We start from the raw sequence: 26475 nt of genomic DNA, 5'->3' as shown, positions 1-26475 counted from the left end.
TTAAATGTTTTTTATTTTTTTTTTTTAAACAGGTTAGCATAGTTTAACACCTACTGTAAATATAAAATTATTTATTCACTTGTTCAGCGATTGCTCAATAAATTTCATTAGCAATTTAAGCCTATAAAGCAAAGTCAAGCATTGTGTCACTCCTCATAGGCACAGGATAGAAGCAGTAGTTAAAGTAAATCTAAAGAAGAGTTTTCTGTTCATTATTAAAATTACTTGGATATGGGGCAAATGTGAACACATTTGATGATGTAAGGAGCAAGGACTAATTTATGAGAGTACTCTGAAACAAAGATGCCAAAAGTATATCTAGAGTAAGAAGAATAACAAAACACAAAAAATGCAACAGTGGTGTTAGCGTAGATGAGTTTTCCGATGCTTTGGCAACATAAGATGTAACTTGTCATGCCAATAAAGCGATTTGAATTGAATTGAATTGAATTGATAGCCTTCCCAGACAGACCAACAGCTGAAATTTAAAACAAGCAAAGAAACAGATTACAAGAGTTAAAAAATGATGACCACAGGAGCTCAAAAAGATATAGTCAGAGTTAGAATTAGTTCAGCTGCTGAGGAAAAAAGCTAGAGGTACTGAAACTTGACACAGCGAAGGAACGTGAACAAGAGAAAGAATATAGCAGGTTTAAAATGGATGAAAAGATCTCCAATTCTGGCCTCTTGCGCATCCCCGATTTCCTTCGCCCCACCACTGCCGGCCATGCCTTCAGCGGTCTAGGCCCCAAGGTCTGGAATTCCCTCCCTCTCTACCACTCTCCTCCTTTAAGACGCTGCTTAAAACCTACTTCTTTGACCAAGCGTTTGGTCACCTGTCCCAATATCTCATGCGGCTCCTGTGAAGTGCCTTGGGACATTTTACTAAGTTAAAGGTGCTATAGAAATGCAAGCTGTTGTTGCAAAGACAAGCAGCATTAACATGAGATAGAGGAGAAGGAAAAGACAGAGGAGAGGCAGCATCATTAACAGTGAGTCCAATAAGTGAGGGTACAATTCATTTCGCCCATAATCCTGATCGGGGTCATTTAATTAGATCTAATTTTGAAAGAAGGGAACAATATTGGTATTTTATTAGAGCTTTCGAATTATTGGTAAACCATAAATGGAACAAAGTAGTTCAGATTAGACTGCTGATATCAACACTTAACAGTAAAACATTCACTACTTTTTCACATGTCGACCTGGTATTAGCTGTGGCTCAGTGGTAGCACTCTCTCCTCCAAGTCAGTGGGTTCAAGTCTCATTCAGAGACTTGGGCATACAATCGAGACTGACACTTCTAGTGCAGTACTGAGGGAGTGCCAAACTGTTGTAGTTGCTGTCTTTCAGATGAGTCGTTAAACCGAGGCCCAGTCTGCCTTCTCTGGTAGACATAGAAGATCCCATGACACCATTTCGAAGAAGAGCAGGGGAGTTCTTCCCGGTGTCCTAGGCAACATTTATCTCTCAACCAACATCACTAAACTAGATTATTCAGTCATTATCACACTGCTGTTTCTGGGACCTTGCTGTGCGCAAATTGACCGCCATGTTTCCAACATTACAACAGTAAAGCGTTTTGGCACGTCCCGAGATCGTGAAAGGCACTAAATAAATGCAAATTTTTCTTTTTAATGGACACCATGGATTATGAAACTGTAAAATGTGCTATTCTTCCTGCTTATGACATAACGTTCACAAACCCACCGGTCAGTTGCAACAAAACCCATCCAGCTGTCTATAGCTCCAAGAGCCCTGGGGTGCCCAACATTTATTTTAAAAAGTGATCCATTTCCTAGCACATCTCTCACCTTGAACAAAAACAAAATAAAGACGAGTTTGATATCTTTGTACAAATATCTACATTGGACTCCTCAACTCACCAATGTCTAGTAATGATTACATTCACATCACACAAGTATAAAATTGAATGTCTTAATAAAAACCATTGAAGATGAAAAAATATATTGTGTTTCACAGAAAAGAAGAGCACAAAGTAACTCTGGCACCAAACTGTTTTATACAACAATCCATTACTTGTTTTGTCACAATGTCGAACAGTTTGGGCTTTGTGCAAAGAGATAATGGCCCAGAAATTCGGGTCTCCACGGGTGAGTACGCACGAGGTACTCACCCGTAGGCCCAATGGAAGTGCCAGTTTCGTACATGCACTGCGCATGCGTGGGAAACCGGAACTTCCGATCCCTTAAAGGAAAGGGTTCAGAGGTCGAACGCATGCGCCGGAGAGGCAGCGCATGCGCATGGAACTTACATTTTTTTTTGCAGGTTTTTCCGGGAGGGTAAGTCTCCAGGAGTTACACTTTTAAAAAGCAGGCGCAAGGCCTGCTTTTAACAAGGTAAGTGGTGAATTAATTAAAATTAAAACATTTTTTCCACAGGTTCATTATTTTTAAATACTTTAAAGAAAGGTAAGTTTATTTTTAGCCCCGTTAGAAAATGTAATTAATTTTTTCAAAAATTTAAATTATTGTTTAAAATAGTTATTTTATGTCATTTATAGTTATTTTAAAAATGTGATTTTTTAAAAATTCATTTGAAGTTTAGTGATGTTTTGGGGCTTATAGGATTTATAGTTTTGACAGCTCTTCCTGTCAATTTTATGAATGGGCATTTCCCTGCTACCGTTGGCTCTCCATGGCCCACGTGATCCCAGGGGACGCATCGAACTAACTGCGTCCCTGGGATACGCAAGCACTGCGCGCCGGCAGTTGGAGCAGGCCCAGGATCGGAATCTCACGTGGGCCCACAGCACAACGGCCGGCGCGCTAGGTAAGTGCAGGTCGGAGGCTTGCACCCGCGGGAAGCCTCCGACCCGAATTTCTGGGCCAATGTTTTGAAACTTTTGTATCATCTGGAGCTGTGACTGAGTGATTTGTATAACAAAAGTTTAGATCGCTACTCAGAATAATCATCAGTAAACAGCATCTCAGAGTCGAAGTACGGGTACTTGGAGTTAAATCTGTTTTTTGTCATGGATTTAAAAAGTTGGTTAATAATAGATTGCACCTTCACGATGCAATCAAGATAGGAGAGCAAAGATATGCGGCGTTCCTTGCGGTCCTACTTTATTAAGCTGTATTTGCATTGGGAGAGCTAGAATCTGATAACTCTCATTAATATTACAATGTATATTATTAAAATGGTGCCAGACATTACACACTGTTGTACTTTTTTGACATTTCTGACCTCCAAAGAAGATTTGACTCAACCGGATGTATTCTGTTGCACAAGTCAAACAGAAATACAACTGCACCCAAGAATTTTGTTGCTTCTTCCACTAGTTAAAGCAAAATGATCTTGGTAAGGCTTTTGATCTGGTTCATGAAGAAACTGGAAGCTAAGTGGGTACATGGCCAAATCGTGGATTTTATCTGGGTCATGTACTCCAGCTCAAGATATGCGTATGGGAAGGTGGAAGACCCATCTTATCCGATGTCTTGATCAATGAGGGGTTTCAAGAGGGGTGGTCACGGAATGTCTGTTCCAGCATTCTGAAGAACCTGTACCATTCCCAATTGTAGATAATTGTGTTTTTGTTGGTGGACTCATCCGAGATTTGCTACCCTTTACTCATCGTCATAACAAGGGATGCAGCAGTCAGCGCCCTGAAGTGCAGTATTATAGCTTGGCATGGCTTAAAAAGGAACTCGGAAGGTGTTGTTTGGAAGGTACATGAAGTGCCTGTCCTAATTGTTGATTGATAATGGGTAACTGGGGGCTCTGCCAGATGCCAACTTTAGCTTGTAAAGATTGGAAAGGGAAGCAGCAGCAGATGCAAAGCACCACTGTAAAAATGCTTTCCAATATTACACCAGGAGGTTTGTCAGGGCAGATGTTAAACCCCAAGAGATTCAAATGGAGTTGAACACAAGGATGAACAGAAAGAGTTAACATGCGAAATGACTCCTTCCTGGTGGCTTTTAACTGGGATGGCGGGAATATCACACTAACAATATCCTTATCCCCCAACATCAACTTAATTTTAAAAGACCACCTACCTTGTATAGCTCGACCCTGTGATCCCCACCTCTGCAGACAAATAAAAAAGGCAAATTACAACAACTTTCAAATAAACGAATTTTCCTGAATCTTTTTGATTTTACCGGTTTGTCATTTTCAATCCCAATTTAAAATTTAAATAATTGAAATTATCCTCTCTTCCATTATTAAAATGCAAAAGATATCATGATGATTATTACTAATAATAAAAATACAATATAAAATGTATCACCATTATAATAAAAACTTCCACCACAATAAATACTTCTCAGGGTGATCGTCTTTAAAAACTTCCAATCCGATCATACTAAATGAATGCTAACTAAGAAAATAAAGATAGTTTTAAAAAACAAAAACAATTTTAAGAAATATTTTGCAGCATTACCCAAATACTCATTTTTCTGTAGAAATTTAAATCATCACTTTAAAAATAATTGCCGTTGTTACTGAGGTACAGGATGATTCATGCAGATCTTAATTCTGAATAACAGGTTAAACTCTCAATCACAGACAGTTTTTTAAAATAAATTATATTTCAAGACAGTTTGGGCCCGCATGGTCCTTTTTAAATTAAAGAACAGGCTCCTACAGACAGAAATTAAAAGGGAAAAGGAAAATCACAGCTACTGGCTATAATGTAGACAGTAGCAAACATGGTATTAGAAGAACAAGTGACAGATCTGACGAGTGTATTGGACTATCAATTCAAATTGAAACAGCAGATATACAAATTGGTAATGGGACAGTGGGTTTGAGATAGACGCAACAAAATAAAAAATAAATTCCATTTGCCACTGTTGGCCTTCTTAGCATTTTTAGTGGAAGTGTAACTTGGGTAATCCTTCTAATAACTAAGTTATCAGCGATGGATAGCTAGCTTACTTTGGGGTTAAGACGCTGACACTCTCCCCAAGATAACAGATCCTCACTCCATGGGAGACATGTACAAGGATGGAATGAGAAGTCTTAGAGGATCTGCAAATTCAGTTAATTAAATAAATCTGGAATAAAAAGCTATTATCAGTGATGGGAACCATGAAACTATCGGATTGTCGTAAAAACCCATCTGGTTCACTAACGTACGTTAGGGAAGAAAATCCGCCCTCCTTACCTGGTCTGGCCTATATCTGTGACTCCAGATCCACAGCAATGTGGTTGACTCTAACTGCCCCCTGAAATGGCCGAGCAAGTCACTCAGTTGTAACAAACCGCTACAAAACACAGTAAGAAGCCACACGGACTGCAGCGGTTCAAGTAGGCGGCTCACCACCACCTTCTCAAAGGCAATTAGGGATTGGCAATAAATGCTGGCCTTGCCAGCGATGCCCACATCCCATGAACGAATAAAAAAAAAAAAAAAAATCTACAAACCAGAGTTGGCTGATCCAATGAAGCAATAGAATACCGGCCGCCATTCCATCAGCAATCGGTCTACCCGACACATTGTGGAGCACAACAGGAACAGCTGACCACAGAAGGATGGCCACAATTTCATTAGGGCAATCCTAATCTTAGTGTAATAGCCAACTTGGATCAGCACTGCAGCTGAACCTCAGGCAATTGATCCGGATGAAGGCACTGGAATCACTTTAAACACTCTGGTTGCAGAGTAAGAATCAGCATTGGGCAGTACCAGTCTCTGAACATGAAGTCCTGGCAGACCTGTGATTAATGCTAGAGGAGGTTGATTAGATCCGATGAGGAGGACGACACTTTTGCCCTAGACGTATAAGCCAATGCAGAATGCAGCTAATCCGGTGTGTGTATACTGTATGGGCCATTGTTGCGTTATGTTCCCTGTTAATATTCAACTCCTTATCTGATCAAGGATTGGATCTGTGGTTCTGTGCAGAAAGTGAACCCAAGGTCTTCTGCCTAAAGAAATCAGGCTTCAACATCCTTCTAGTAAGTTTAGCCTCTCAGCAAATGAACTGATTAAGCAGGCTTGATAAATTAAGCCTTGATGAAATACGGCAAAGACAGTCATCATGTGTCACCGGAAATAATCAATGTGATGTGATGCCAATTTTAAAACTTTGAAAGCTGGCATTAACCAGAAGCTGAGGCAGAGGATTGAACAGGACCAATCCAACTGAAATAGGCCTGGTGGCTGACACTATACAAGGCAGCATCAGTGACTTTACATGAAGGAAAGCTTTGCAAAAGGCAATCTAACTACAAAACTTCACCACAAAACTGAAATAGACCATGGGCATAGCGAGACTGTAAAAATATATTTTTTAAATACACACAACAAATTTATGATGTAGGATTCAGTGGTGAAAAAACTTATGGAAAGCCCAAAAAGAGGACTTGTACATTGCAGTGGGAGAACCTTTGCACAGCATGAAGCTTTTAAATGAAACAGTGCCCCTAGGCGATTATCCAACATAGAATAACAGATCTATCTATTTGTATGTGGGAGTTGAACAAATGATGATGTATTTACTAAAGGCTAAGAGGCTTATAAGCTAGAAACCCATCTCTCAATCCATGAAACAGGCTAGAACTAGAAATAGTACATGTGCTGAATGAAATGAGAGAAACTTCATGAGCAGTTGCAATTAACTGACCTCATAACCAACTCTTCTTACAGAAGAACATATGAATTAGGAGCAGGAATAGGCCATACGGCCCCTCGAGCCTGCTCCGCCATTCAATAAGATCATGGCTCATCTTCAACTTCAACTCCACTTTCCCGCCCGATCCCCATATCCCTTGATTCCCCTAGAGTCCAAAAATCTATCGATCTCAGCCTTGAATATACTCAATGACTCAGCATTCACAGCCCTCTGGGGCAGAGAATTCCAAAGATTCACAACCCTCAGAAGAAATTCCTCCTAATCTCAGTCTTAATGGCCGACCCCTTATCTTGAGACTATGCCCCCTAGTTCTAGACTCTCCAGCCAGGGGACACAACCTCCCAGCATCTACTCTGTCAATCTCCCTCAGTATCTTATATGTTTCAATGAGATTACCTCTCATTCTTCTAAACTCCATAGACTATAGGCCCAATCTACTCAATCTCTCCTCATAGGACAACCCTCTCATCCCAGGGATCAATCTAGTGAACCTTCGTTGCACCGCCTCTAAGGCAAGTATGGCCTTCCTCAGATAAGGAGACCAAAACTATGCACAGTACTCCAGGTGTGGTCTCACCAAAGCCCTGTACAATTCATAGAATCAGAGAAATTTACAGCACGGAAGGAGGCCATTTCGGCTCATCGTGTCCACGCCAGCCGACAAAGAGCTATCCAGCCTAATCTCACTTTCCAGCTCTTGGTCCGTAGCCCTGTAGGTTACGGCACTTCAAGTGTACATCCAAGCACTTTTTAAATGTGGTGAGGGTTTCTGCCTCTACCACCCTTTCAGGCAGTGAGTTCCAGACCCCCACCACACACTGGGTGAAGAAATTTCTCCTCAAATCTCCTACCAATTACTTTAAATTGTAGTAAGACTTCCTTACTCTTGTACTCCAAGCCCCTGGCAATAAAGGCCAACACGCCATGTGCCTTCCTAATTGCTTGCTGTACCTGCATGCTGACTTTCTGTGTTTCCTGTTTGAGGACACCTAAATCTCTCTGAACACCAACATTTAATAGTTCCTCACCATTTAAAAAATATTCTGTTTTTCTATTCTTCCTACCAAATTGAATAACCTCACATTATACTCCATCTGCCACCTTATTGCCCACTCACTTAATCTGTCTATATCCCTTTGCAGACTCTTTGTGCCCTCACAGCTTACTTTCCCACCTAGCTTTGTATCATCAGCAAACTTGGATACATTGCACTTGGTCCCTTCATCTAAGTCATTAATATAGATTGTAAATAGCTGAGACCCAAGCACTGATCCTTGCGGCACCCCATTAGTTACAGCCTGCCAACTGGAAAATGACCCATTTATCCCTACTCTTTGTTTTCTGTCCGTTAACCAATCCTCTATCCATGCTAATATATTACCCCCAACCCCACCAACTCTTATCTTGCGTAGCAACCGTTTATGTGGCACCTTATCGAATGCTTTTTGGAAATCCAAATATACTACATCCACTGGTTCCCCTTTACCTACACTGCAAGTGACATTCTCAAAAAGCTCAAATTTGTTAAACATGATTCCCCTTTCATAAAACCATGTTGACTCTGCCCAATCATAGTTTGATTTTCTAAGTGCCCTGTTACCACTTCCTCGTTAATGGATTCCAGCATTTTCCCGGGACTGATCTCAGGCTAACTGGCCTGTAGTTTCCTATTTTATCCCTCCCTCCTTTCTTGAATAGCGGGGTTACATTTGCTACCTTCCAATCCGCTGGGACCGTTCTAGAATCTAGGGAATTTTGGAAGATCACAACCAATGCATCCATTATCTCTGCAGCCACCTCTTTTAGAATCCTAGGACGTCGGCCATCAGGTCCAGGGGATTTGTTGGCTTTTAGTCCCATTAGTTTCTCAAGTACTTTTTCTCTACTGATATTAATTACTTTAAGTTCCTCACTCTTATTACCCCCTGGTTCCCCATCATTTTTGGTATGCTTTTTGTGTCTTTGTTTAAAGTCTCTGCCATTTCCTTATTCCGCATTATAATTTCACCTATCTCAGCCTCTAAGGGGCCAAGGATTACTTTGCTACTCTCTTCCTTTTTACATATTTGTAGAAGCTCTTACAATCTGTTTTTATATTTCTTGCTAGTTTACTTTCGTATTCTATTTTCTCTCTTTTAAATCAATTTTTTGGTCATCCTTTGCTGGTTTCTAAATTTCTCAGGCTTACTACTATTCTTCGCAATATTATAAGCCTCTTCTTTTAATCCAATATTATCCTTAACTTCTTTAGTTACCCACGGATGGATCATTTTTCCCGGGGAGTTTTTATTTCTCAATGGAATGCATATCCGTTGAGAATTTTGGAATATTTCTTTAAATGTCTGCCACTGCTTATCTACCGTCATACCTTTTAATCTAACTTCCCAATCTACCTTAGCCAACTCGCTCCTCATACTTATGTAATTGGCTTTATTTAAGTTTAAGACTCTTGTTTCGGATTTAAGTATTTCACTCTCAAACTCAATGTGAATTCTATCATATTATGATCACTCTTCCCCAGAGGATCCTTTACTATGAGATTATTAATTAACCCTGTCTCATTACACATTACAAGATCAAAATAGCCTATTCCCTGGTTGGTTCCATGACGTATTGTTCTAGGAAACTGTCTCAAATGCATTCCATGAACTCATCCTCCAGACTACCTTTGCCAATTACACGTGATGATTGATGACTTTCTTAGTACTCAGCTGAGCTACAATGAGTTGCTCCAGCTGCTGATGAATAAAAGTTTCTTTAAACAAAAGTCAAGTCCTCCTCTCTCTCCTGCCTATAATACAAATTCTTTCTACTATATGGGGAAGCCTTCCTCTGTTTGTTATTTGTAATGCAATTGTGAACTTTTTTTTTACACCCACATTTATGATTTAGCTACAAATAACAAACAGGATATCTTCCCCTATGGATGTCCCTAATTTTTGACTCTAGGAGTACAGAATTACCTCTGCAGTTTTTTTTTTTTTTTTTAAAAAGGTGAACATTCATGGTTTAAAAGTATTATCCCTCTCCTTACCTGGTGCCTGCATTGCCGTGGAAGTAAAGAATGATAGGGTAGCCTGATGCCAAGGTTTCTTCATACCACGTCTGGTCCTTTCCCCGAGATTCCTTCCATAGACTGGCAGGTACTGTGTGCCTATCAGTAAACAGAATGGATTAGTATTCTACACAGATACAGCACTGACTTTAGCAGAAGAAATACATTTTTATGAAATAAATGGGACTCTGCTGATTACAGAATCGAGTGACTAGTAGACTCAAACTGCTGGAATTATCTTTGGACTTTATTTTTGTCCTATGTCCCCCTTCCCCTCACCACAGGACCACAATCCTTGCTTCAGCCATGGCTGTGATGTACTCCATGACTGCTACCAATGGCACTGTACTAACAGCTGAGAGGAGGTGCACCTGCGGTAGATAAAAAGGGTATCAGCGAGCTTTTATCCTGTCTCACCAAAGGATACCACATCATGCTGCAGCAAAGTTATCTGAAACCTGAAAAAGTTATATTACCATAGGCAAATGCATGGAGCAAACAGCCCTGGATTCACACTCCTGATTGTAGCACGGGCATTTCACCATTGCCCCGATCAACACGCACATAACTAGCTAAACTGTGAATGCATGTGGGCGGGGCTGCCCATTAACTTGAACATTAGAAAAATGGATTTCAGATTCTAAAGTCAGGAGTTCAAGTACCAGGCTGGCCTGAGGGCGCTCCGCTTCTTCCTTGAACAGAGGCCCAACCAGTCCCCATCCACCACCACCCTCCTCCGCCTGGCTGAACTTGTTCTCACATTGAACAACTTCTCCTTTGACTCCACTCATTTCCTCCAAATTAAAGGTGTTGCTATGGGTACCCGCATGGGTCCAAGCTATGCCTGCCTTTTCGTGGGATATGTGGAACACTCTTTGTTCCAGTCCTATTCGGGTCCCCTCCCTCACCTCTTTTTCCAGTACATTGATGACTGTATCGGTGCCGTTTCCTGCTCTCGTTCTGAACTGGACAATTTCATTCACTTTGCCTCCAATTTCCACCCTTCCCTCACCTTCACATGGTCCATCTTCGACTCTTCCCTTCCCTTCCTCGACTTCTCCGTCTCCATCTCTGGGGATAGGTTATTGACCAACATTCACTACAAGTCCACTGACTCCCACAGCTACCTGGGCTATACTTCCTCCCACCCCGCCTCCTGTAAGAACTCTATTCCTTTCTCCCAGTTTCTCCGTCTCCGCCGCATCTGCTCCGACAGTGCCACCTTCCACACCAGTGCTTCTAACATGTCTTCCTTTTTCCTCAACTGAGGATTCCCCTCTACCGTGGTTGACACGGCCCTCGACCGGGTCCGTTCTATCTCCCGCACTTCTGCCCTCACCTCTGCCCCTCCCTCCCGGAACCACGATAGGGTTCCCCTTGTCCTCACCTTTCACCCCACCAGCCTCCACATTCAACGGATCATCCTCCGCCATTTTCACCACCTCCAACGTGATCCCACCACCAAACGCATCTTCCCCTCCCCTCCCCTTTCAGCATTCTGTAGGGACCACTCGCTCCGAGACACCCTAGTCCACTCCTCTATCACCCCCAGCACCCCTTCTCCTTCGCCCGGCACCTTCCCATGCAAGCGCAGGAGATGCAACACCTGCCCATATACCTCCCCCCTTCCCACTGTTCAGGGCCCAACACCCCTTCCAGATGAAACAGCGATTTACTTGTACTTCTTGCAATCTAGTATACTGTATTCGCTGCTCACGATGTGGTCTCCTCTACATTGGGGAGACCAAACGCAGATTGGGTGACCGCTTTGCGGAACACCTCCGTTCAGTCCGTAAGGGTGACCCTGAGCTTCCGGTCGCCTGTCATTTCAATTCATCGTTCCATTCCCACTCAGACCTCACCATCTGCGACCTCTTGCATTGTTCCACGGAAGCTCAGCGTAAACTCGAGGAACAGCACCTCATCTTCCGATTAGGCACTTTACAGCCTTCCGGACTCAATATCGAGTTCAACAATTTCAGATCATAACCTCGGCCCCTATTATATTTTTAATCCACACTTTTGGTTTGTGCCTTTTCCTTTTTTTCTTTCTCTCCCACACGGCAGCTGTCTTTCACTCTGCCGGCGCATTTCACACTTCATCTAGAGCCATTGTTGTTTCTTTACCTGTCCTATTACTATCTCGTCTCACCTTGAATATCTCTTAATGTCTCTTCTTTCATCCCTTCCCCCATTTCCCAGCCCCCAAACTGCCTTTTAATCTGTTTCATTTCCTGCCTTTTTTTCTCAGTTCTGAAGAAGGGTTTCGACCTGAAACGTTGACTCTGTTTCTCTCTCCACGGATGTTGCCTGGCCTGCTGAGTTTTTCCAGCATTTTCTGTTGTTATTTCGGATTTCCAGCACCCGCAGTATTTTGCTATCATTCAAATACCAGGCTGCCCGTCACTCATAAAGTCACTTTCCTCACATCAGTTTGGATTGGATTTAAGCCACAAACCCAGAGATCCAGACTGAGTGGTACAATGGCCTTTGATCTCCAGGATCTTGGCTTAAATCCAGTGCTGAGTGCAGTCTCCTCCAGCTACTGACTGAAAACATCTTCTATGTAATGAGTTTCGGCAGTCTCAGTACAGTTCCACTAGGCACAACAAAATCTTGGTAGTAAATTGAAAATTTCACTCCAAGAGGCCACAGAACAGCCTGTATGGGAAAACATCACAACAGCGCAGGAGGAGGAGGTACTCTTCTGAAGTTGAAGCGGAGGCATGTTGTTGGAGGAAAATGGATGGAGTTTGACTCTGCATCTAATTGCGTTATATCTGATCTTAAACTTTATGATGTTGACACCGGGTATCAATATGAAAATGCTCCATTCCTCCAGCATTAACATTCTTCACAGCAATGAATACAAAAAAATGAATCCTAAAAAGTCACTTTCCTCATTTGGGTGAGTTTCAGCAATGCATAGCTCAGGCTGCTGTATGGACCCACTGTACCGAACCAAGTTGGTTCGCCGTACAATGTGCCGTGCTTGCAAAGGCGTCGCGATTAACACATCAGGTCACCGAAACAGCCAAGATCCAAGCTGAAGAAGCATGCACAAGAAAATAAACGAGGAAGGCAGGTTTTGTTTTAAAAACAAAGGATTTAAGCTACTGTCCTGTAATTAAACCAGATGATCAGGAGTATGGTACTAAGCACATTTGACCTGATTGTTCAGATCCGGTTCTACAGAAGACTGCTGGCATCTTTTTAACAGCAAAGATTTTTTTTTTTGTTGATCTTTTGTTTCCCAGTTGAGCAGTAGCATATATACTGGCAGTAAAAGTTAACTTGAACAAGTTGGGCTTTGTTTAGTACAGCATCAACGCACCATTGTTAAGCTGCAAAAATGCAGATTTAAACCAGATCTGGTACCATTGTTTTGATGCTTCAATAAATATTAAATGCTCATGTCACTACGGCAAGCTTTTATAAGATCTATAATAAACAAATGGACTTTAATTTGTGTTATTTGTTAAGATTCAGTCGGAAAATGTCTCAATATCGGAACTGCACAGGTTTCAATTTCAGCAGGAAGTAAAGGGATATGGGTTTTAAAAGGATAAAAATAGGCAGATATGGTTCCTGGGTGAATGACTGAGCTGATGTGCTGAACTGTATTTTCTTGTTCCTACAATATTGGATTCAATAGCATTTTCTACAACACTTAATGGTATATTGATTCCAAAAATAAAAATTGGATAAGACTCTGGAATCTAAATCAACTGCTACAGTTCTTCACGTGATATGTTCCCAATCTGAGCTAATGAGGAATCATCTTATCTCTAATTAGTAGAAAAGGAACAACAATCAAACAAACAGCTTGCATTTATGTAGCACCTTACACATAGCAAACAAAATCCCAATGCGGTTCAGATGCTTAAGGAAAATGAATGTCAGACAAGCAGTCTGGCAGCACAGACTGAGGGATTGAGAAAGGTTGTGGAAAGGTACATCTGGGTGCCATCAGTGTACATGTAGAAAGCTGACACCATGTCTGCGGATGATGCCGCCAAGGGGCAGAAGGTAGATGAGAAAGAGGAGCGGACCAAAGCTAGATCCTTGGAGGATTCCAGAGATGACAGTGTGGGGGACACGAGGCAGGAGAAGAGGAGTGGCCATTGCTAGAGATGGTCTGGCATTGATCATATATGTGAGGGCAGTCCCACCAATCTGGACTACAGAGAGGAGGCAATTATATTGAAGACTGCAGAGAGGTCAAGGAGAACAAGGAGGGATATTGCAACATGATCACAGAGAATGTCATTCATGACATTAAAGGCCATTCCGATGCTGTGGAGCGGCAGAAACCTGATTGGAGGGATCCAAACAGGGAATTGCAGCAGTGATGGACATGGATTCAGGAGGCGACAACATATTCAAGAACTTTGCAGAGGAAAGGGAGGATGTAGATGATGCGGTAGTTTGTCAGGACAGAGGCGCTGAGGGTTTTTTGAGGGTCTGGGTGGAAAGAGAGAGGTATGACTGGCTTTGAAAGGATGGGGAACAGTGCTTGAGGAGAGGGAGCCATCTGTAATGTCAACTAGCACTGGGGCCATGCATTTAGTGGGAATGGGGTAGAGGTGTGCCTCATGGGCGAGATGAGAGAGAAACTAGGGAAATAAAGGAAGAAAGAACGACTTCCATTTATATAACGCCTTTCACAACCTCAGGATGTCCCAGAGCACTTTACAGCCAATTAAGTACTTTTGAAGTGTAGTCACTGTTGTAATGTAGGAAACCCGGCAGCCAATTTGCACACAACAAAATCCCACAAACAGCAATGAGATAATGACCAGATAATCTGTTTTAGTGATGTCGGTTAAGGGATAATTACTGACTAGGACACCAGGGAGAACTCCCCTGATCTTCAAATAGTCCCATGGGGTCTTTTGCATCCACCTGAGAAAGCAGGCGGGGCCTTCGTTTAAAAGTTCCTCCAAAAAAACGGCACCTGCGATAGTGCAGCACTCCCTCAGTACTGCACTGGGAGTGTCAGCCTAGATTTTGTGCTCAAGTCTTTGAAGTGGGACTTGAACCCACAATCTTCTGACTCAGAGGCAAGAGTGGTACCACTGAGCCACGACTGACAGTAGAGACAAGCAACTTAAAATTAGAGGGCAAGTCAACCATCACCACTTTCACTCCTCTCCCAGTAGCCCAGGTTAAGAGTACTAGTGGCAAAAAACTGAACACAGGTCCTCTGCTCAACCTCTCAGTGAGGGAATGATGCACAGCGTAATGGAAACAGAAAATGGGGAGGAAAAGTAACAAAAATCAAAGTTTCTCTCTTACGATACATTTTACACAACCTAGCCTGAAAAACATACATACCTATTCTACCCCTGTTATTATTTATTTCATTGACACTGAGGGTAGATATTCTGGCCTCTTATCCAGATATTCTTCCTGGACTTGATTTCTGCTTGGATCTCCTGACTGTGCTGTACTGATTGTCAGTAAAACAGTGGTTGTGGGATGGTCGCAAGTTTAGAGAGTTTTCTAAATCAAAATTAAATAGAAAATGGAAGACACAAGAACTGACTATAACAAACAGAAAATAGTAACAGAAGACTATACTTATATCTATTTAAAACTATAGATGTTGGTGATTAGTCTGTCACAGTTGCTGCAATTTTAACAATTTACAAAATTTATGTCTACTGTAGCCAAAACTATTATTCTGTTTGCTGAAAAATTCTCATTTTAAAGATGGCTCTTAAAAAAAAAAAAAAAAAAAAAAAAAAAAAAATTAAAAACTGCACAACTTATTTTCATTGAAATGTTATGCTTGGGTTCGGATTACCACATAATGAGGGAAAATGTGATACTAGGTTCTAATTCCTGCATCAGATTATTTTGGTATTGCTGCACATTTTTTAAAAATTTCTCGGGATGCGGCCTCGCTGGCAAGGCCAGCATTTATTGCCCATCCCCAATTGCCCCGAGAAGGTGGAGGTGGGCCTTCTTTTGGAACCACTGGTAGTGGTTTGATACAACTGAGTGGCTTGCTGGGCCACTTCAAAGAGCAATTAAGAGTCAACCACGTTGGTGTAGAACTGGAATCACATTTAGGGCAGACCGGGTAAGGACGGCAGGTTTCCTTCCCTACAGGGACATTAGTGAACCAGTTGGGTTTTTACGCCAATCCAACAGCTTCATGGTCATGTTAATGTGGTGCTGGACTCCACTATATGGCAGACTGGGTAAAGACGGCTGGTTTCCTTCTCTAAAGGACATTTAGCGAAAGTTTATTGTGCTTTCAATGTTAAAAGAAATTACAAGCATTTTATCATCGAATCATAAAGGATTTTTCCATTAACAGTCAGAAGCATGTCATTTAACAGCTCCAGTGCTTGGATGAGAATAGTCTGCTTTCAACCATCTGTTTGATCTTGCCACTAATGGATATATCTTATTAGCAATGCAAGGCTAGTTGCCATATAAAGTTGCATTTATTTTAGCAATAAATACAAGGGGAGAACAATTCAATCTAAATTCTTTAATAAAAGTAAATCATAAAAGCTTAGAATGGTGGTTTTACAACAGGTAAAGGCTCCTGGGGATTTGCTGGACAGTTTGCTAAAGCTGTTGGCTCAGTGTTCAGTGGCAGTTAGGAAGGCAAGCAGAATGTTGAGATATATGGATAGGAGTGTAACCTATAACTTGAGAAGTAATTCTAAAATTACACCTAGTCTTGGTGAGACCACATCCAGAGTATTGCATGCAGTTTTGATCCCAATTTTAAAAAGCTGCTAGCTTCATTTCCAGAACTAAGGCAACAGAGCTATGAGGACAGGTTAACTATCTTGGGACATTTCTCTCTTCCAAGAAGATCTATCTTTTCAGTAAGAACATAACATAAGAAATAGGAGCAGGAGTAGGCCATTTGGCCCCTCGAGCCTGCTCCGCCATTCAATAAGATCATGGCTGATCTGGTCTTGGCCTCAACTCCACTTCCCTGGCCGCTCTGCATTACCCTTGACTCCTTTATCGTTCAAAAATCTGTCTATCTCCACCTTAAATATATTCAATGACCCAGTCTCCACAGGTCTCTGGGGTAGAGAATTTCAAAGATTCACGACCCTCAGAGAAGAAATTCATTTCTTCATAAGACAACCCCTTCATCTCAGGAATTAACCTCGTGAACCTTCTCTGAACCGCCTCCAATGCAAATATATCCCTCCTTAAATAAGGAGACCAAAACTGTACGCAGTACTCCAAGTGTGGTTTCACCAACGCCCTGTACAGTTGTAGTAAAACTTCCCTACTTTTATACTCCATCCCCCTTGCAGTAAAGGCCAACATTCCATTTGCCTTCCTAATTATTTGCAGTACCTGCATGCTAACTTTTTGTGTTCCATGTACAAGGACCCCCAGATCCCTCTGTGCCACAGCATTTTGTAGCCTCTCACCATTTAAATAATAATTAGCTCTTTTATTTTTCCTACCAAAGTGGATAACCTCACATTTTCCCACATTATATTCCATCTGCCAAATTTTTGCCCACTCACTTAACCTGTCTATATCCCTTTGCAGATTCTTTGTGTCCTCTTCACAACTTGCTTTCTCACCTATCTTTGTATCATCAGCAAATTTGTCTACATTACACTCGGTCCCTTCATCCAAGTCATTAATATAGATTGTAAACAGCTGAGGCCCCAGCACTGATCCCTGTTACAGTTTGCCAACCTGAAAATTACCCATTTATCCCGACTCTCTGTTTCCTATTAGTTAAACAATCCTCTATCCATGCTAATATATTACCCCAACCCCATGAGCTCTTATCTTCTTCAGTAACCTATTATGTGGCACATTATCGAATGCCTTCAGGAAATCCAAATACACTACATCTACTGGTTCCCCTTTATCCACCCTGCTCGTTACATCCTCAAAGAACTCTAGCAAATTTGTCAAATAAGATTTTCCTTTCATTAAACCATGCTGACTCTGCTTGACAGTATTATGATTTCCTAAATGTCCTGCTACTATTTCCTTAATAATGGACTCCAGCATTTTCCCAATGACAGATGTTAAGCTACCCAGCAAGAGGATAGTCCGTTGTACATGTTTATCAGTAAGGGTCGTGGAACAAGAAACTATATTTGGGAACGGTAGCATAGTGGTTATGTTACTGAACTAGTAATCCAGAGCCCTGGTAGTAATAATCCGGAGACGTGAGTTCAAATCCCACCATGGCAGCTGGGGAATTTAAATTCTTTTAAAGAGCTAGTATCAGTAATGGTGACCATGTCGTAAAAACCCATCTGGTTCACTAATGTCCTTTATGGAAGGAAATCTGCCGTCCTTACCCGGTCTGGCCTATATGTGACTCCAGACCCACAGCAATGTGGTTGACTCTTAACTGCCCTCTGAAATGGCCCAGCAAGCCACTCAGTTCTACCAAACTGCTATGACAAATGCAGTGCTGTGGGAGTACCTTCACCACACGGTCTGCAGCGGTTCAAGAAGGCGACTCACCACCACCTTCTCGAGGGCAATTAGGGATGGGCAATAAATGCCGGCCTTTCCAGCGACGCCCACATCCCAGAAACGAATAAAAAATTCAGAAAGGGACTAAACAGGTTCCTGTTTGCAAACGGGATTCAGGGCTTTTAGATTTAGAATTGCATCATCAACAACAACTTGCATTTTATATAGTGCCTTTAATGTAGTAAAATGACCTGACAAAAATTGACTTCGATAATCTCATGAGAGTTTAAAATAGGTAGACTAGATGGAGCAGTGGTCTACTGTTGCCTGAAAATTTCTACTAGGTAAAAGTGTTTTTAATGTATTTTTAAGAGATTATGAAAGTTAAGTAAATTAGTTCAGATTCAATAGAAAAATAATCAATTTAAATAGCAAAATAAAAAAAATAGCTGCAAGTGAGAACAGAGAATGCAGAATAAAAAAAACAGGGGTCAGCCAATCTAAAGTCTTCAAAATGTAATACTTAAATTATTTTGTGTTTATCTCTGTAGTTTAAATATTACAATAATATAGCTACTTTTAATACTGGAGTTGCTTTATAACTGTAATATTAGTCAGGGAAATGGGGTTGAGGTACAGATCAGCCATGATCCATTCGAATGACAGAGCGGGCTCGATGGGCTGACCGGCCTACTCCTGTTCCTATGCTCCACTGAAATTTAACGAGTCGAACCTTCTCTTTTAATATAGAAGGGCAGCAGACTAGGAGATCTGTTTTTAACGGAGTCTTGCTGGGGCAAGGAAATGTGCTGACCTAGCAGCAGCAAAGCATTTACTGGCGGTGGAATCACAACCGCCTCACGCAATTTCCAGCGGTTAGGTCGTGACGTCAATTTTCATTGGCATGATGCCAGTTCTTCAGGCATTCACGCCGGCCAAACTGTCATGGCCACTCTGCGACTGCACGAAACAGCAAGACTCATGGGTATAGCTTGTCTCCAAGTAAATCAGCTGCATCATCCACAAGTAAAAATGGGAAAGAGGTGCCCTTGGACTACTCTCTCAAGATCGAGGCTTGCAATATAAAAGCAGCTTTAGAAGAAACAAAATCAGCGAACTCCATTAAAAAAAAAAAAAATTCTCGGGATGTGGGCGTCGCTGGCAAGACCAGCATTTATTGCCCATCCCTAGTTGCCCTTGAGAAGGTGGTGGTGAGCCACCTTCTTGAACCACTGCAGTCCGTGTGGTGAAGGTACTCCCGCTGTGCTGTTAGGGAGGGAGTTCCAGGATTTTGACCCAGCAACAATGAAGGAACCGCAATATATGTCCAGGATGGTGTGCAACTTGGAAGTGATGGTGTTCCCTTGTGCCTGATGCCCTGGTCCTTCTAGGTGGTGGAGGTTGCGGGTTTGGGAGGTACTTCTGTAAATAAGAATTGTATCGTCTAGCAATAGCCATAGTGGGCACTGACATTCCCTCTAAGCTGTGCAGTTGCGCAGCTGTCTCCTGGTCCTGCACAGCCCAGGACCGGGTTTTCCCAATGTGAAATGTCGGACATGCGCAAAGCTTTGAATGGGCCAAGCAGCCCGTTAAAGGGACCGCGCACCTAAAGTTTAAATTAGGGGGAACATTGGTGGGCACCATGATTCCAGATAATAGAAACCATGCTGGTTTTCATGGGAAAAGGCACTCAAGTCATTTATGCAATCTCTCAGGCTGTACAACAATATTCAAGCTAGAGGAAGGAGAAAAAAATATATATATTTTGATTACATAATCTAAGGTGGAAATAAAAACCTTAAAAGTAAACCAGTAGCCTAGTAGTTATGACTCTGGCTTTCAAGCCAAACAGAGATCCTTGGCCCAGAGAAGACTGCATTAAAATCTAGTTAGTAAAATGGGGCTAACTAGTCAGCTCTCTGCCAGACACAATGCCTCAAAATATCAGAGCATTCACAGAGAAGGCTCAAGAAACAGGGTGACCATTTCATTCTAGCCAGGTCTCTTCTTGACGGATCACAAGAGCTGCAAGCATGCTCCACAGCCTGGACAAGTCTGTCCTTCTACCTGAAGGCGTTCACATTGCAGCAAGTCTTTTTAATGAAAAATAAATGCAAGAAAGTGGCACAAAAACACTTTGCTACTGTGAATAGCATCAAACTATTATACAGAGAAAGAACAGGTTGTGTTGGGGACTGAACTACGTACATCTGGTCCAGGTATCCCCTGCCCTCTAACCTCACTTCACCTGAACACTGCACTTGGTCTCGACTCCCTATGTGAAATGCCACAGGAGAGCCACAATGTATTAAACAAAACCATTCTAGATACAAAAAATGCACAGCAAAAGTTTGCTTCTATCATTCTCCGCATGGCAAATGCTGACCTTAGCCATGCTGGAGAGCCAACACTACCCCAAAGGAAGGGGGATATCAGAGGGTGTAACTCAATGGTGCTGTTATGTATTTGATAATAGCCAACATAGGCAGCATTACTGGAGGCATTGGAGGGTCTCACCAGCTCTCTCCTTCAACTGAGGAATTACGTGCAGTCTAAGGAGACCTGGGGCAGGGGAAACAATTCATTAAAAAAGAGGTAAAGGAAAAACATTTCAAAACAGATGTAACTAAAATCAGATTTCTATTTACCTGAAAGTAAACAGCTTAAAAGTTTACATTTTAAAAAAAGATAAAGATAATAGAAAGCAATGAAATATGTAACAGTTAATGAGTCTTTTAAAAGGCATCTCACAATTGAGGGGTGCTGATGACAGAATCATACAGCACAGAAGGAGGCCATTCGATCCATCGTGCCTGTGCCGGCTCTTTGAAAGAGCGGTCCAATTAGACCCACTTCCCCTGATCTTTCCCCATAGACATGCAATTTTTGTTTCCTTTTCAAGTATATATCCAATGCCCTTTGAAAGTTACTATTGAATCTGCTTCCACCATGCTTTCAGGCAGTGCATTCCAGATCATATCATCGTCAATCATTATGGCAAAGTCCAAGTGTTAAGTTATCAGCACTCTGTTACTGCGTGCAACTCACTCCAGGGCAATTAGGTACCACATGACCAGAATGTCAATGTAGTAGCTCTGCAAAGGTTTGTGACAAGTGAAATCCTACAGGAATCCAGGCTGGAGCCACTGCTCTTCACCTTCTTCATAAATGATATGGATGAAGGAACAATCCTCAAACTTGTTGAGGCGAGAACTGGGGGCATCAGTATAAAATACAAAAGCAAAACACTAGGTTGGATGCCAAGAGGTATTTCATTTCAGTCATCAACCTGTGCAACCAATTAGCAAAATGTGAGGTAAGTATCAGTTCCTTCAGACCTTCAAAAGGGGAACTGGACCCGTGCAAACCTCGAGTTATAGAAGGTAGGTTGCAGGATAGCCGGGATTAGGGATATTCAGTGAGTTACTGTGGTCTCCTGGAGCTTTGCTTGATTGACTTTGGGGGTTGGAGAAGAAATTCCCAAAATTGGCCTCAGTTTTGGCGCACGCCCCCACCCCCCCAGCTCGAGTTTTTGCCTCTTCCAAGAGATTGAGAGACAATGAGAGGCAGGGGGAAGGGCTGATGGGGCACATGGACTGCGACATGTCCAAATGGGTGGGCCTGATGGACCAGGTGGTCTATTCCTGTCCTTTTTTGAATGGGTGTGTGTTCAATGAAGAGTTGGTTTTGAGCGCACATCATCTAAATTTTCTTTTTTTTTTTTAAAATAAGTTTCCTACTTTTCAACCAGTGTAAGAGTTATGCGTTGACTAAGTATTTATTTCGGACTGTTGCTGCTATGGAACTCACACAACAAGATGCTATTCAGGTTTTACTTCAATAAAGAAAGTTTTTAAAAGGTCTTGTGGTTTGACATCAGTTTCTACAAAGCAGTCATCACACGTTGGGATGCAAGCTCCTTCCTTAATCTTTTATGCTGATGTTTCATGACAGGAAACAAATACAGTTTCCACAGACGTAATGATGGACGAACTGATTAGGTCCCTTTCTTAAAAAGGAAGAAAACAAGGTGTCTCTTAATTAACTATTCAAATAAAATCAATATAACAAAGATTACAAGTCAAAAGAAATATTTCTTCTCTTCCTAACACCACCAGTGCACTACAATAATTGACATATTAACACCATTAAGTATCTATACCAATGGACTGAGGGAGGAAGGGAGGAAGGAAAGAAAGACTTGCATTTATATAGCGCCTTTCATAACCGTAGGACGTCCCAAACAGCCAATGAAGTACTTTAAGTGTAGTCACTGTTGTAATGTAGGAAACACTGCAACCAATTTGCGCACAGCAAGCTCCCACAAACAGCAATGTGATAATGACCAGATAATCTGTTTTAGTGCTGTTGGTTGAGGGATTGGCCAGGACACCGGGGAGAACTCTGCTGCTCTTTGAAATAGTGCCAAGGGATCTTTTACGTCCTCCTCAGTTTAACGTCTCATCTGAAAGACGGCACCTCCAACACTGCAACACTCCCTCAGTACTGCACTGGAGTGTCAGCCTAGATTTTGTGCTGCAGTCCATGGAGTGGGACTTGAACCCACAACCTTCTGACTCAGAGTTGAGTAGGTTACCAACTGAACCTAGGCCAACACGGCAACAAAAACGGAAATCACAAGAAACCCACAGCAGGTCAGACAGCATCTGTGGAATCAAGACAAATTTCCAGCATCTGCAGTATTTTTTTTCTACAAGTCTCTTTGCTCACTTACCAAGCACCAATAGTAATCGTCTCTTCAGGCTTAAGATAGAAATTGCATGTGTGGTTCAACCCTTGGTCCTGTGGCCTCTTCAAGTCAATGAAATACGGTAGCCGCACTATGAAAGAAAGAGACAGAAATAAAAGCTTAGGAGTTTTAGGACAATAATGATCACGTCAAAGTACTTGCATGTAATTAAATTTAAATTTGCAATGATTTTATTTTGTCTACATTTAAAAGCTGTATTTCCTTAACAAATCAAAATCTTTAGGAATGTGCTCGGTGCAGAAGAGACCTAATCAATTTACTGACATCACACATTTTTTCCAAAAGTTATAGCAAATTCTAATTTGTACATTTTCTAATATTTAACTATCAAAACTACTCCACTAGAAATTGAGATTTGTAAAGAATCAATATTTTGGCTGTCAAAATCTAAACATTCTTGCTCTCGTCATAAAAGCTTTTTCACGGTGAACTTTGGATATTTTCTTGTTTTCTGTAGTCCCAAATAAGCCTGTGGTTTAGAAACCCACCAAACATTCCCCAAATTATGATTATCTTAAGTACTGTTTTGTCCTCTTCCTCTCCTTGGGGCTTTGATACTCTTACTGGGATATGAACCTTGACAGTGAGTGCCAGCTGGTTATTCAGTTATGGGAGGGGGCATTGCAGCAAAACCAGTCCTGAAAACCCCACAAAGCGCACTTCCAGCAGAGCTGTTACAGTATATAACAATCAGGCGTAGAAACCCTGACTGGTTTTCTGTTCATTAACCCTGGGGAGTTGTTGCCAACTGCTGCTTCAGCTGATGTCCGTTAATTCAGCACAGAGCACAGACAAGACCTGGGGCCTTCCTGGCCTGTATGGCTCAGGGGCCTTGACTTTAGCTCAGAACTAATGGGGAAGCCCCTCAAATAATACTTCAAATGCAAAACGAACATTTTAAATAATCCATATAAGCAACAGTGTTGTAAGTGGGAAGAACACAGCTGTAGTGTTTTTGTACTGATGAACAAAAAAATGGAAGTACTTCACTTACTGTCTAATTCCAGGGAATGGGATATAGAGTAATATAAGCACAACTACGCTATTTATTAAGGCAGATCTACAGGATTGCACCTGGATGCATTTCTGCATTTTTACGGAGACGTGTTTAGGTTATAGTGAGTGACACTTGAAGCTTCCATCTACCGTGCATTAAAGTTCATGAGTTTTTGATCAGTGGAATATGACTATTTAATTTGAGGGTGGAAGAGACTAAATAGCAACATTTGCTTAAAAGTACAGTGACATTGACCATAGGATCCACTTAAATTATATGTGGATGTTAAACCACCAGCTATTTTAATAGCAAATACACAGTGTCTTAGAGCTACACCAAGACCTACACTGGTACGTCTCATGTAATATTCTGGTTCAGAGCTAGAGCAAAGACCGTAGATGATGGGAAGAATGGAGGAAACAGTCACTTTTCCATCTTGGGGTATTTTTTAACATACAGGACTGCAGCTTTGACGAAAGATGTACTTCATTAGATTTAGAAATATGTGGAGATTAGCAGCTGTGAAAGGGAGGAGTAGAAGGGAAAAACGCACAGATATAGAAGGATTTAAAAAAAGCACAAGAGCAAGTTCACAAGGGGAAAAGGTTCAAAGCTCAACAACAACTTTTATTAAAAATAAAAAAACAGAAAATGCTGGAAATACTCAGCAGGTCAGACAGCATCTGTAGAGAGAGAGAAATAGAGTTAACGTTACAGGTCGATAACCTTTCGTCAGAACTGGAAAAAGTTGGAGATGTAACAGATTTTTAAGCAAGTGTAGGGACAGGGAGAGGGGGAGGGGAGGAAAGAACAAAAAGGGAAGGTCTGTGATAGGATGGAAGGCAGGAGAGATTAAGAAACAAAAGGGGTGATGGTGCAAGGCAAAAGGAGATGGTAATGGGACAAGTTAAAAACAAAAGATGGCTCTAGATGAAGTATAAATGGGAATGGCAGAATGATCAACAGCTGCCATGTGAAAGAGAGAAAAAACGATAGGGGCAGAGGTTATGGTCTGAAATTGTTGAACTCTATGTTGAGTCCAGAAGGCTGTAAAATGCCTAATCGAAAGCTAAGGTGCTGTTCTTCGAGCTTACGTTGAGCTTCATTGGAACAGTGTAAGAGGCCAAGAGCGGAGAGGTCAGAGTGGGAGCGGAGCGGAGAATTAAAGTGACAGGTGACCGGAAGCTCAGGGTTATACTTGCAGACTGATTGGAGGTGTTTCGCAAAGTGGTCGCCCAATCTGCATTTGGTTTCCCCAATGTAGAGGAGACCGCATCGTGAGCAGTGAATACAGTATACTAAGTTGCAAGAAGTGCAAGTAAATCGCTGTTTCACCTGGAAGGGGTGTTTGGGGTCGTGGACAGTGGGAAGGGAGGAGGTATAAGGGCAGGTGTTGCATCTCCTGCGCTTGCACGGGATGGTGCCGGGCGAAGGGGAAGGGGTGATAGAGGAGTGGACCAGGGTGTCGCAGAGGGAGCGGTCCCTTCGGAATGCTGAAAGGGGAGTTGAAGGGAAGATGCGTTTGCTGGTGGGATCACACTGGAGGTGGCAAATAAACTTTTATTTATTTGGTAGGAAAACGTCACAAGGCTCTTCACAGGAGTGTAATGATCTAATTGAATGGCAGAACAGGTGTGAGGGTTCGAATGGCCTGCTCTTGTTCCTATGTAAGCAGACAAGTTTGGTCACCGGGGGAAAGGAGACTTTAGGAGGGTGCCCAAAAGCTTGGTCCAGGAGGTAGGGTCTTAAAGGAGGAGACACAGGTGGCGAGGCAGAGGGATTTAGGGAGAGAATTCTACAGCTTGCAGTCTAGACGGCTGAAGGCACCCCACCAATGGCTGCTGAAGAACGTTAAAAAGGTATAAAGTGATATAATTCATCGAATTATTACTCAGTGGTACATTGTACTATACTCACCAAAATTTAAGAAGACCAGCTTGGCTTGAATGGCTGGACACAGCTTTACTACGAAAGGAATGCATATGTACACTGCTAACAGCCACACAGCTAGCTTCTTGGTTCTGTACAACAACCGAGAACGTCTAAAACTAGGAAGAAAAAGAAAAAAGGTCACTCTACAAACAGGCTAAGCATTGTAATCATTCATGCTAATTTATTATATAGTGAAAAAACAAAAATCCTCTTCCTGTAATCATATTTCATTCCTTAATTCTAATCAACTGCAACATAATAGTCAATAAAAATGAAGCAAAGATAAATGGATACCAGGGCAATGTATTGTTTTAAAATCTCATCATAGAATCCGACATAAAAGCTCCAGGAAAAAGGAATACTGTAACTTTCTAAGTGCCCTTTCCTCAAAGAAAAACTACAATCAGCATGAACTTGTTTATCTTACATATATATACTGAATTCCAGCCAAATACAGCAGCAGCAGATCTCCAATTATAGTTAAATTATGCATTTCTGCAAATGAAACAAGTTGGCAATGTGCTCACAAAAGTAATTAATCAGACAAATGGGACGTTTATGTTCAAACGTCCATTACTTGCAGCATTAGCTTGCCCAACACATCATCCCCAAAAATGTAGCATAAACAACACAACAACACCTGTCGTATGCCCAACCATGGAGGCCTCAGCTTCAATCC

The 26475-nt window shown here is 41.8% G+C and overlaps 1 long non-coding RNA gene across 6 annotated transcripts; it reads right to left on the bottom strand.

Annotated features, from left to right (window-relative positions):
* LOC147121547 (uncharacterized) lies at window positions 1-25942 on the bottom strand. 6 transcript variants are annotated; one of them, XR_015077570.1, is made up of 7 exons: window positions 25782-25942; window positions 22832-22937; window positions 20483-20658; window positions 14998-15165; window positions 9640-9759; window positions 4023-4053; window positions 1-478 (listed from the first exon to the last, which is right to left on the bottom strand). It is a non-coding gene; the product is annotated as an uncharacterized LOC147121547 (long non-coding RNA). The 6 variants fall into 6 exon arrangements; XR_015077573.1 differs by having other exon boundaries at window positions 14998-15112; XR_015077571.1 differs by having other exon boundaries at window positions 20614-20658; window positions 25782-25941.
* Between the last annotated feature and the right edge of the window lie 533 nt (window positions 25943-26475).

This window comes from Somniosus microcephalus, chromosome 3 (genome assembly GCF_052327205.1).
Source record: "Somniosus microcephalus isolate GS21.2 chromosome 3, FLI_Smic_1.0, whole genome shotgun sequence".
NCBI classification, from domain to species: domain Eukaryota; kingdom Metazoa; phylum Chordata; class Chondrichthyes; order Squaliformes; family Somniosidae; genus Somniosus; species Somniosus microcephalus.
This window is presented reverse-complemented; position numbering and strand designations above follow the sequence as displayed.